Source organism: Ochotona princeps, chromosome 9 (assembly GCF_030435755.1).
Source record: "Ochotona princeps isolate mOchPri1 chromosome 9, mOchPri1.hap1, whole genome shotgun sequence".
Classification (NCBI taxonomy): Eukaryota; Metazoa; Chordata; class Mammalia; order Lagomorpha; family Ochotonidae; genus Ochotona; species Ochotona princeps.
The window spans coordinates 31,996,395-32,009,269 of record NC_080840.1 but is presented as its reverse complement, the minus strand read 5'-3'; positions in this window follow the sequence as shown (position 1 = coordinate 32,009,269).

The window sequence follows — 12,875 nt, the reverse complement described above, 5'->3', positions numbered from 1 at the left end:
ACCTGCTGCCCAGGCCTGACACTCAAGGGCACATCTGTAGTGATTTCTTTTCTTTTCTTTTCTTTTCTTTTCTTTTCTTTTCTTTTCTTTTCTTTTCTTTTCTTTTCTTTTCTTTTCTTTTCTTTCCTTTCCTTTCCTTTCCTTTCCTTTCCTTTCCTTTCCTTTCCTTCCCTTTCCTTTTCTTTCCTTTTCTTTTCTTTCTTTCTTTTCTTTCTTCTCTCTCTCTCTCTTTGCTTCTTAGGTTTGTTTTTGACAGAGAGGGGGTGAGAGAGAGACCTATCTACTGTTTCCTCTTCAAATGGCCACAACAAGCAAAGCTGGGCCAGGCTGAAGCCAGGAGCATCTTCTGAACCACCCACATGGGTGCAGGAACTCAAGGACTTAGGCCATCCTTCTCTGCTTTCCCAGGTACATTAGCCAGGAGCCCGATTGGAAGTGGAGCAGCTGGATCAGGCACTTAGATGGGTTGCAGGCACTATGAGCAACAGCTTTATCCACTATGGCACAGTACTGACATCTGTTGTGTTTCCTTGTCCATGCCTGCACAGGACAAGCATTGGCACCTGCCTTCCTTCCTTCCTGGGGACTTGTCCCCACTCTGGGCAGCTTGGCAGGACAGTCACCCAGCTTCTCTTTCTGTGGCTTTTGACTCCCAGGGCAAGAGGCCAGAGCTGAGGACATGTGGCTCCCACTTGCCCCTGGGGATCCTGTAGATTTCTTCCTTTCTTCCAATTTCCCAGCCTTTCCTCTACCTCCCCACCTCCATCCCAGGCCCCCAAGACAGGAAGGCTAAGATCTGGGTGGGTGCTGGGCAGGTGGGCTTCCTGAGCACCCATCCTTGGCCTGTGAATGTCCGAGGGTGCCTTCCTCACCCCAGGGCATTTTTGCTCTCATGTTATAGGTCTTGTCTCAAGATTCTGCTTTTGGTGAGCAATCACTCATGTTGGATGGGATCCCATCCTGATGACTTCATGTAAACTAATCATATCTTCCACTGCCTTATTTCCAAATAAGGTCACCGAAAGACAGCCTGGAGGTTACAGAACTTCAACAGATAAACTTGAGTGGCAGGGGAATGGGGTGGAAGTGGGAAACAATTTAATTTCTATGCCCACATTTTCCCAGCCCAGGCCCTACCTGCTTGGAACTTACATGAACTTCCTGGATGCTCAGCTGTCAAGTTTTTTAAGGCCTGCTTCTCTTAGCAGCAATCCAAGAACTAGGAATACACATGGGTTCTGGTGGCCTGGAGCATGACCCTGCCTGGACTCCGATGTCCTGGCTGTGACTCAGGCACTGCCCCCTGCAAGGGCAGATGCCTCCTCTATCCACTGACATGTGCTCCCCTGGAAGGATTAGGGAAAGCTGTCCAGGGAACAGCCTGCACAGGGCCTTCTGGGCTTGTGTCCACAGAGAGCTGAAGAGCCTGTGTAAGCCATACCCCTGGAGCTGGCTCTGATGACTATAGCAGAGCTGGAATATCTGTACGCTACAGCAAGCAGCCATGACCTGGAACTTGGAGCTGAGAAGTGTGACAACCCTTGGGCAGCCTGAGGTTGCTGGCTACTGGAGTGAAAGCCACAAACCAGATGGGAAATCGGCGTAACCTGGACCATCCCTCCCCCGCTTTCTGAATTCTGCATCTCTGATCTCACTTTCCCCAACCAGGCCTGCAAACCCCACTGAGTGTGTTTGCTTGCTCTGACTCATGTGGGACTGGCTGGGCTGGGGCCCCACCCTGGCTACAGTCCTGCCTGCTGGGCTGGGGCCCTGACACTCAGTGCCCTACCAGCAGCCATTAGAGCTGAGGCCTGTCCCGAACCAGCTGCTTCCACCTGCCTTTCCCTGTAGCCACCAAGTGGATACACAGTATCCTGAGCTGTGATCTTTCTGGTAATAGCCAAACATGTGCTGACAACCAGACCAGGTATATTACACACATACCCTGTGTAGGCTTCTTAGCAACCACAGGATGCAGGTGTGCTATGAACCACATGTTTCAGACACAGCTCTGAGGGGTTCAATAGTATCTCAAACTTGCACTGCTAGAAAATTCCAGAACCAGGACACATTTCACAGGCTGACATCCACCTGTAGCCAATCCCAGCTCTTGGCAAGATCATGGAATGTGATCAGGCTCGAGGATGGGCGAACAGAGTGACTGAGACCCAGTGGACACTCCCTTGGCTTTGGTTTACTTTGGTTTACCCCCAAAGTAAGCGGGAAGAATGCTAACGTGATTCTGGTGCTGACAGGGAGATGAGCTTCCTCTCGCTCCCTTGAATTTCACAAAGGTCCATTCGTCTTTCGGTAGCCTTGGCTGCCCAACTGTGATGAGGCGGTAGCTGTATTGGAGAAGCCTGAAAGTGTGGATCGGTTGCCTTTCATACCCTCAAGCACTTTGGCCTCCACAAATAACTTGAACTAGCTGGTCAAACAATAATTCTGGTACTTGATGAGTCATGTCACCCAATCACATGTAAATGTGGGGTTCTGGCCTTGACGTGGTGGCAGGGTCAACACTAGGGCAGTTTCTTCCTGCCTGACACCTCAGGATGCACAGTCCCCGGATTTGCCCATTCATATCTCCTCTGAGCAGGACTGGACCAGGCCCACCTACCATACTGCCCCTCCAGTGATGGGCCTGTGATGGGGGCTGTGGTCTTTTGCACAGGTTCTGTGATTCAGTGACTTATTATGTCCAGTATCAACTTCACACTCAGGACCCCGCAGCTGTGTGTTCCTTTGAGAAGCTCCATCTCAGAAGCCCTGGGATGGTTAGTTTCCATGTGTCCCTGGGCCACGAACTGCCCAGAGAACTGGTGACATGTCATTTCTGGGTGTGCCTATGAGATTGTTTTAAGTTGGTAAAGATCAGCAACCCGGGTGGGCACCAGCTAACCCTCAAGGGTATGAAGTGAACAGAAGAGGAGAGGTGAAGGCTGGTTGGGACATCCATCTTCTGCCTTCAGACATCAGAGCCTCTGCATCTCCTGCAGGGCTCTGTGGGACTTCCCAGCCCCCACCATCAAGTGGGTCAGCCTCCTTGACAGGGTCTTTCTGACTGTGTCTAGTTCCTTTGGGCTCTTTCCCTGAGGACCCCTGACTTACTTTGCCCTTAATCTGCTTCTTTTCTTTTCCTTTTCCTTTTTTCTTTTTAAAATTTATTTCTATTGAAAAGGCAGATTTACAGAGAAAAGGAGAGACAGAGAGAAAGATATTCCATCCTCTGGTTCACTCCCCAAGTGACCGCAACTGTCGAAGCTGAGCTGAGTTGAAGCCAGAAGCCAGGACCTAGGAGTCACTTTCTGATCTCCCACGCAAGTGCAGGATCCGAAGGACTTGGGCCATTCTCTGCTACTTTCCCAGGCCATGAGCAGGGAGCTGGATGGGAAGTAGAGCAGTCAGGACACAAACTGGTGCCCATATGGTGAAGGATTAGCCAATTGAGCCATTGTGTCAGACCCAGCATGCTTAACTTCTGCAAAGCTCATGGGGCCCAGGCATACAGTGGCTACTGCCCCCTCCAAGGTCTCTCTTGGGAGACTTGGCTGGGAAAGGGGTTTTAAGGGTTTTGTTCCTTGCTAGGGGGTGTACCTGCAACCCAGGACTGTTGCCTACAAGTGACCACTGTCAAAGGCTGCTTGCAGCAGAAGCGAGTAGAGGCCATTCTCACCATAAACCCTTGACAGTGGGAAGAGCTCCTTCGTGCAGCCACACACAGACACCCTGTCCTTGGGTGCCCTTCAATGCCATCCCCTTGGCCCTGAGCATGCTGGGGCTTAATGTCCTGGCTGTGTGTGGTCAGGAAGTTTTGACTCCCTTTTCTTCCTCCAGAGCCGATCAGCATTCCAGCCAATCAGTGTTCCAACCAATCAGTGTTCCAACCAATCAGTGTTCCAGCCTTCATTCAGGTCTTTTCTTCAATACTCCCTCCCTAGCCCCACCCTACCTACTTCATGGTGTTCGTTTCTCTAGATGTTATCGAAACCTTCCATGTGGGCTTGCACATGGGTGACTGCAATGACCTCCAACTGGCCAGCCTACTTCCAGACACTTCCATTTAGTCATTATCCAGAGGCCCAACACACATACATTTAAGGTTCCAAGTATTTCCTTTCCAAGTCTATGTATATTTATGAAGAAAATTTTTGAAATTCTGCCTTTCTGTGCTCGGCCCCAGGATGATGCCTTGGAGGGACCAAAGGGAAAAGGAGAAAAAGGAGAAGGAGGAGGAAGAGACAAAAACAGCAAAGGAGGCGTAAGAGGAAGAGAAGGAGGAGAAGAAGAACCAGAACTTGGAAAAAAAGAACCCAACAAGCTTAGAGAGGCCGGGCTATTGACATTGGAAGGAACTGAATAAGAACCAGGAACGTGGATAGAGAAGAAAAGAAAAACTAGTAAGCATTGGGTTTTGAAGCAAGTTTGGGAGAATTTGAGGAAAAACATTGTGGAGAAAGGGACTGTGCCTAGGATTTTTGTAACCATAGGAATTCTGGGATAGGGGTTGTGGCACGTAGGGGCAAGTCATTACTTGAGATGCCAATATTCCATAGCTGAGTGTCTGGTTTGAGTGCCAGTTACTCCACTTTTGAACCAACTAGGAAGCAGTAAATAATGGCCCAAGTATTTGGGTCCCTGCCACCAATGTGGGGGACCCAGCTGGTGTTTCTGCAACACAGCTTCCACCTGACTCAGCCCTGGATGTTGCTAGCATTTGGGGAGAGAACCAGCAGTTGGAAGATTTTCTCTCCCTGCCCTTCTTTCTCCTTCTTTCCCTCTGTGTCACTCTGCCTTTCCGATAATAAAAATAAATAAATAAGCTTTAGAGGGGGAATAAAGAGATTATGAATCTCATGTCTTCAAGAGATTTTTTTTTTAATTGCTAGACTGATCTTTTTTTTATATGACTCAACAGGCACAGCATGTTACACCACTGTACTGGACAATTGCATTGTGTATTGGAGTGTCTGGGGTGGAGTCCTACTTCTACTTTCAATCCAGTTACTTCCTACTTGGCCTGGGAAGCAGCAGGTGGTGGCCCAAGTACTTGGGTTCTTACCATCCATGTTAAAAGTCCTGGGTGGAGTGCCCCTTCAGCCTGGCCCAGCCCCAGATATTGCCAGTGTTTGGAGAGTGAAAAAGCAAGTAGAAGATCTCTTTCTCACTCTTGCTGCTCCTCTCTCACCAATCTCTCTCTCTCTCTCTCACTCTCCGTCATTCTGTATTTTAAATAAGTAATCTAAAAAGAAATATTGTACCCACTGCTGGTTTGAGTAACATGTTCAATCACAATTGAACATGACCCTGCTATAACCTGAGTGACAGGTTATAGAGGATTAAGAAGTGGTTCTTTGCTTAAAAGCAGGGTCTGGCCATCAGTGACGGTAAATTCACAATGTAATTTCCACCCACTCCACTCCGCCTTCCCTGTCTTTTCATCAGTAATCTCCCTTTGCTCAGAACTTCACATAGCTTGATGTTACCTGCAGGAGAAAGTCCCTGATCTTTAGCCTGGTGATGACACACCCACCCAGTCAGCCAGACATCTTGTCTGTTCCCTGACCTCTGAAGACCAGCCACATGTTGCTTCCTAATGGGTGCTGGCCTCAGCTCTGCGTCTGTGCGATGCACAACCTACCTGTCTGTGGCATGTGGAAGCAAACACAAAGACATGGGGAGTGTGTAACAGTGTCTGACACAAAGAGAGTACTCAGTCACAAAAACAACAGTATTAGTTTGGGAAACACTTTTTTATTGTCATTGGTAAGGCAAATTCACAAAGACAAAAAGAAACAGAAGATCTTTCATTTGCTGGTTCACTGCCCAAGTGGCCATGACAGCTGGAGCTGAGCCGATTCAAAGCCAGAGGCCAGGCGCCAGCCAGTCCCCTGTCACCCAGTGAGCCTCTGTCTCAGGGGACTCTGAAAGACGGGGTCTTAGAACCCAGGGCTCTTTGAGGCAGTTTCTTAAGGCAATCCTTAGAAGCGGGCAAAGGGTGACATTGAGCAAAGAAGGGGCCCAGAACAGTGCTGGGATTCAGGGCGAGGTGGTAAACCACACCCCATTAGAGGCAAAGAGTTGGCACCCCTTACACCATGCTAGTCAGTCCCAGGTTGTGGGCCTCCCTCAGAGACCCCACTCCCTGGGTTGCGGGTGCCTACTGGCTAAGGGCACCCTGACAGGTGATTGCCAGCTCAAGCCACTTGCAGGCACACTGGCAGCAGCTGTGGAATGGGATTCCGAACCCTCAGATGGAGGATCTAGACAGAACTCTCACAACAACTATGCCCTTATAGGAAACAGGTGTTTAATAAATACCTGGTGATCCATTGGTCCCTTTTAGCTTGCCCACACCTCCCGTATCTCTGAAGGTGAACAGTGAGTGAACCATCTTACACACTGTTGAAACTACAAGATTCACTTGTTAACAGGCCTAGAAGAAGCCTGGTATCTCTGTCTCCTTGCATACAGGGCTAGGTGTGGACATGTGAAGGAAGAAAATGCGCCATCTGGGACCACAGGGAAGGGAGAAGCCGCATCCCTGCTTGGACTCTTGCACTGTCAGCGTTTCAGCTGGAGGGTGAGTCACTGCCCACTTCCTCCCTTTATCTGTTCCAGGTCCAAGTCAACCAGGAGAGCTCTCCAGATGGCCCTCCACCCACTGAGTCCCCTCCGATGGTTCCAGCAGCATTCCTTAGTCCCCACTGGGAGTATGCAGACCAGAGCAAGAAGCAGCGGGGGCAGGGAAGGTGGTGGAGCCCTGCCTGTTGCTAGGATGAGGCAGCCAGGGGCGTGTATCACCTCTGGGGCTACCTAAGGTATGACCAGCGCTGTGGTTGGATACTTCATAGGCAACCATCTGGGGGATTTTAAAAACATTGACACCCCAGCTCTGCCCATGAGACACTGATTCAGTGGTGCCTTGGAGCCTGGTAATCAAAACTTTTTTTGTGTTTGAAACCCCCTAGAAGGTTGCAATGTGCGCTAAGCATTGAAGATCGTTGTGATGGCACTTGCAATTTGAATTGAAGTCAAAGTTCATTGCCTTTACCAAATCATGAACCACCTGCCCAGTCCTGAGGTGGGCACCCTAGAGAAAACAAAGCCATTGCAATGGAGAGCAAAGGGTTAGGGGACACAAAAGTCTGGGCTTTCAAGGACAGTGCTGCCACTTCCCACCTGTGCAACTGTAGGGCAACCACTCATATTGGTAGTTTCTCCTTCTTCTTTTCTCGTCCCAGGTTTACTTACCTATTTGAAAGGTAGAGTTTCCAAGAGGGGCAGAGATGTTTCTATTTGCTGGTTCACTCCACCTAATGGCTGCAATAGCCAGTGCTGAGCCCAGCCAAAGCCAGAATCTAGGAACATGGAACTCCATCCAGATCTTCCATGTGAGTGGCAGGAGTCCAAGAACTTGGACCAGCTTCCACTGCTTTCCTAAACACATTGAACTGGAAATGGAACAGCTGGGACTTGAACCAGCACTCATACAAGGATGGCAGCATCCTTTCAGACAGTGGCTTCATCTGACGCTCCACAGTGTCAACCCCTCTTTACCTGTTAAAAATGGGGTAGAGTGGGCCCAGCACAGTGGCCTAGGGGCTAAAGTCCTCGCCTTGCATGCGTCCAGATCCCATATGGGCGCCGTTTCTAATTCTGGCAGCCCTGCTCCCATCCAGCTCCCTGCTTGTAGCCTGGGAAAGCAGTCAAGGATGGCCCAAAGCCTTGGGACACTACACCTGCATGGGAGACCTGGAGGAAGTTCCTGGATCCTAGCTTCGGATCGGGGTAGCTCCGGCCATTGCGATCACTTAGGGAGCGAACCATCAGACAGAAGATCTTCCTCTCTGTATATCTGACTTTGCAATAAAAATAAATAAATCTTAAAAAAAAAAAAAGAAGAGGTCCGGTCAGATGAAAATGGGGGAGCCCGGAGATACTCCCTTCCTGAGTTCTTAAATGAGTTCTGAGTTTGCATAGAGAACAACAGATCCTTTCCAGAATCTGAAGCCTGGAAGAGGCTGGGTTGGCTCGGGAGGATTTCCCTTCTTGAGCATGGGAAGGGCTTCCCCAGCTTCTTCAGTATCCCTGCTGCCCCCTCCCCACGCTCCCTGAATCCTCTCCCAAGGCCTGCATGGCCAGACTTCTCCCACCTCTAGCTTTCTGCTCAAATCCCTGTTCCTGTGGTAGAACATGCACGGAAGGCTGGAGTTCAGTGGGCTGGAGTCCAGGCCAGCATTGTGTGTGTACGTGACACCTGCCAGGGAGATCAGGACACTCTCTCTGGCCCCCACTTTCTCTGATCAGGGAATAGCCACATCTGCCCAACCCCAGCCCAGACATCTGCTGGAGGCTGTTAATTTGTCAGTTCAGCTTAGTGGATTATGTGGAATTCAGACACAGCCGCTAAAATGACCTAGAAATGGTCAGTTCCTGGAGAGGGTGGTTTTGCAAAGAAAAATGGGAACAGAACTAGCAGTAAGGAGTCTGGATTTGAATCCTTCTACTCCTGCTTTTACCTTGCCACATGACCTTGTGCGAGTCATATCTTACTCTCTCCTATTCTAGTCTGTCCTTCTGTGCATACAAGCAAAAGATGGGGGGCTGGCATGATGGTTCAATTGGCTAATCTGCTACCTCCAAGTGCAGGCATCCCATATGGGTACCAGTTCATGTGCCAGCTGCTCTGCTTCCCATCCAGCTCTCTGCTTGTGGCCTGGGAAAGCAGTACAAGATGTCCCAAAGCCTTGGAACCCTGCATTTGTGTGGAAGACACAGAAGAAGCTCCTAGTTTCTAGCTTTGGATCAGCTTGTCCTCTTACTATTGCAGCCATTTGGGGAAAATGAAGCAGCAGGTGGAAGATCTTTTTCTCTGTCTCTTCTCTTTTATTGGAAAGGAAATAAATTTTTAAATAAAAAGCAGAAGATGAGACCAGATGGGTAGTTTCAGACTCTTGGGGCAGGGAGGGGGTGTTTTACGGTAGGCTGGGAAAGGGTTACTCCGGGCTGTGTGCGGGAGGGGAGTCCTGACTCTCTATGCTGTGTGGGGGAGGGGAGTCCTGACTCTTGCTCCTGACATCCCCTGCAGGCAGCATTTGGTGCGCTCTGGTGCTCATGAAACCTGGGCACATGATACTTGGCTGACTTTCAGGGGTGGTTAGGTGGGCGCACTCAGCACCTAGATGTATGCCGCCCCTCCTCTTCGACCTTCCCTTGCCTCTTGTCATTAAGTTCTCCTTGGCAAATGAGTCTTTGATGCCAGGCCTCTCTGCCCGATTCCTCTTCTCTTATAGGTCAAGTACAGTGATACATCCAGCAAAGGGGCTTCCCACATGAGTACATCTGTGATGTCCTGGCCACACTCCTCTAGCCAGCGTTCTGGGCTGATCCAGGAGACAGACATCCACTCCAATAGTCTCAACCTGCTGCAGACAGCATGGTAGGACAAGGAGACGCTGCTTTCTGGTCACTACCACTCGTGTTAAGATTTTATCCCTGGCAAACTGTCATAGAGACCAGATGCAAGCCAGAGGGTGAGGACCAAAGTGGGAGAGCAGAGCGGCCTTCAGCTCTTGGGGAGAGGGCAAGGCAGCAAATGGCATCTGCTCACACCTGGGAAGCAGATCTCCAAATGGGATTAGGTATGCCAAAGAGGCCTAGATTGGAGACCCTCTGTCCAGGACCAAGGGGGGAGGGTGAGGAATGGGCTTTCCCAGACCATATGTAGGGAGCTGGATTGGAAGTGAAGAAGCAGAGACCTGAACCAGCACCACAAGAAGAGGCTTGGCATGACACACTACTGCAGTATCCCCTAGCTTTTCATCTTTTTAAAATCCTTTTCTCCCCCAAGATTTATTTATTTTTATTGGAAAGGCAGACCTACATAGAGAAGGAAAAGACACAGAGAAAGATCTTCCATCTGCTGGCTGATTCCCCAAGTGGCCACAATGACCAGAACTGAGCCAATCCGAAACCAGGAACTTCATCCAGATCTCCCACTTGGGTGCAGGGTCCCAAGGTTTTGGGTCATCCTCCGCCTCTTTCCTAGGCCATAAGCATGGAGTTGAATGGTAAATGGAGCAACTGGGATACAAAATGGCACCCATATGAGAGCCTAGTGCTTGGAGGTAGAAGATAAGCCAATTGAGCCATCACACCAGACCCAGCTGTCCATTTATAAAAGCCTTCCAGATGACTTTGGTACATGGCAAAGTTTGAGGATTGCCACTCTGCATAGTTTGGATAATGATACTGAATGAAGGCTCTTGGACCAACAGCCCCCTTAGGATATTCTGTTGCTTTGTTTTTATAGCAATACCAAGATTCAAGCCCGGATAGCCTGGCTCCACCACTTTGTGCAAGGTCTTGCCATTCTAGCTGATGCAGACACTTGATAACCATTTGCACGTTGCCTTGCCCTGTGTGTCACAAGGCTAGTGAACTCTGAATTGGAAAAGGTGTGGTTGGGAAGGGAATTTCAACAGACCAGCATGTGTGGAGATCAGAGAACTTCAAGAATGAGGGGAAGCAGCCAGGGAAAGCAGGGATAAGACTGGGGAGTGTTGAATGATGTGGGCTTATTCTGGGGTCTGGGGAGGAAAGTTACAAGAGGCAGGAGGAAATGACTATGACAAACATCACTCATTACTGGGTCAGCCATATGCTCCACCTGTTATGGAGCCACAGCCAATTACTGACCACACAGAAGGACAAGGGCAAGCAGGGTATTTATGAGGTGCCTTGGGATGCCCTGGATGAAGGGGTGCAGGTTCCTTCAGGTCCCCCATTTCTCGCCTTCTGCAGCAGCAGCATCTTGGGCCACCTCTGAAGGTGTCTCCAACCCTCTACTTCCCATTTAGGTGGAAAATGCATCACGGTGGAGAGGGGAGGGATGGAGGGAGAGACTGGCCAGAGACTAAACCAGGAAGGTGCGTTTGGCCAAGATATTCCAGAAGTTCTGCCAGCTGGGCTGCAGACAGTGGAAATGAGAAGATGAGGAGCAGACTCTTCTCTCACAGTGTTAACTGTTAGAAGCACAGATGCAGCCACAAACCCAGAATGATGAGGGTAAGTCCTAGAACCAGGTATGAGCTAAGCCCTGAGGTCAACAAGAAAGTTATAGTGAATAGCACCTCAAATAACAAAGAGGGTATCTTCCACGATCCTTAGAGGGAAAGGGTTCAAGGCAGGAGGCACAGTATGGGCGAAGGCACAGAGTGATGAGCAACTAAGGAATATGACAGACGCAATGCATAGTTTGGTGCAGAGAGGACAAAGTGAAGGCAGATGTGCTAGTGGGGGTTCAGGCAGGAGCAGTCAGGTCAGGTCAGCTGCACCTTTGATGGTTACGACACAGCTCCATGACACTGACTCTCACTAAGGCAAGTTGACTAGGAAAAAAATGAGAAATGTCTCAGATCCCAAACACAGGAACACTCCAGGGTGCTGGGAAGCAGAAGCCTGGGACAATATAGGCAGTGCACCCTTCTATCTTTTTATCTGCTCCACAGTCAGGTACCTATTTTCTCTCTCCCTTCCACCTCCCTCACCAGAAAGACCCTCTTCACAGTCCAGGCCACATGACAGAAACCTGTCCTGCTCCTGGATCTGGAGTTTATATGGTACAGATTCAGACATGTATGGCAAGTAACAATGTGGTTCCAATTCCAGTTCTGGGGGAGGGAGCTGTGACTGGGGCAGCTCTGGTTACAGGACTACTTCCAATCAATGATGGTGAAAGGGTGAGGTCACCTTTTGTAAATAAGTCACCTAGTCACCCACCTTGGATGCAAGAGGGAACCATTCCCAGGCAAAGGGAGGTTGTGTGACTCACAGACTGGGTGGATAGTTCAGAAAGGCTTAATCACAGCTATGAACACCATCTTAAGAAGGCTGGTCTTTAGCCTACAATTAGCAGGACTGAAAAGAAGGACAAAGTTGAGTTCATCTTTAAAGTGTTTTTGACAACATGAGGACAGACATCAATGGGGAGAGACTGAAGGCTGGGAGACCAGTTGGGGAAATGGGAAAATAACCAGGACCCTAAACGGTGAGGCTCACACCAAGACAAAGTCAGTGAGACTGGTGCAGCATTTTTTTAAATTGCAAAATAGGATAGTATAGAGAGGAGGAGAGACAGAGAGGAAGATCTTGCAACCACTGGTTCACTCCTCAAGTGTGAAAGTGCTAATTGTAAAAAGTGACTATATTCTTGGAAGTCTAGAATCTCCTAAGAAACACCTGCATCCTTTCATGGGGTGGGGGGGAACCCTGCTTCTTGAAACACCAGGAAGCAAAACCAGGAGATAGGAAGGATCTTGGGAGATTTTAGAATTCCTGGACATTTACCTTCAAGGCATGCTGTTTACTGTCTACATTGAAGTGATAGGATTGGAATCATGAGCCTTTGCATTGTAAAACCTTATTGAAGTGAATGGATCAAAATCCGAAACATTGTAAATTTTTTACCTGCTTTCTGCTCTATGTCACAAAATAATCCCCCTTTATGTATTTGTCCAATATCATGTAGCTACTGATTTTCACATAGATAATTGCTATACTGCCCCCCCCAATTTACTTTGTTCCAGGCGATTCTTGTTCATGGCAAGGGGTGGACATTAAAATATTTCATTCGCAAAAAAAATTTGATGGTAGACATGACAATAATCTCTATCAACTGATCCATTCCTGTGCATTGTGTCTTTACAAAGTAGTCACTCGTTAAATCCTCACTAATAATGCCACAACGTCAGTGCTGCTATTATCATCCCTCCTTTCCTGATGAGGAAACCGAGACCTAGAGAGGTGGGGTAGCCTGCCAAGAGGCTTGAGCTGGAGGATGCAGTTAGAACCAATATCTGCCAGGACAGATT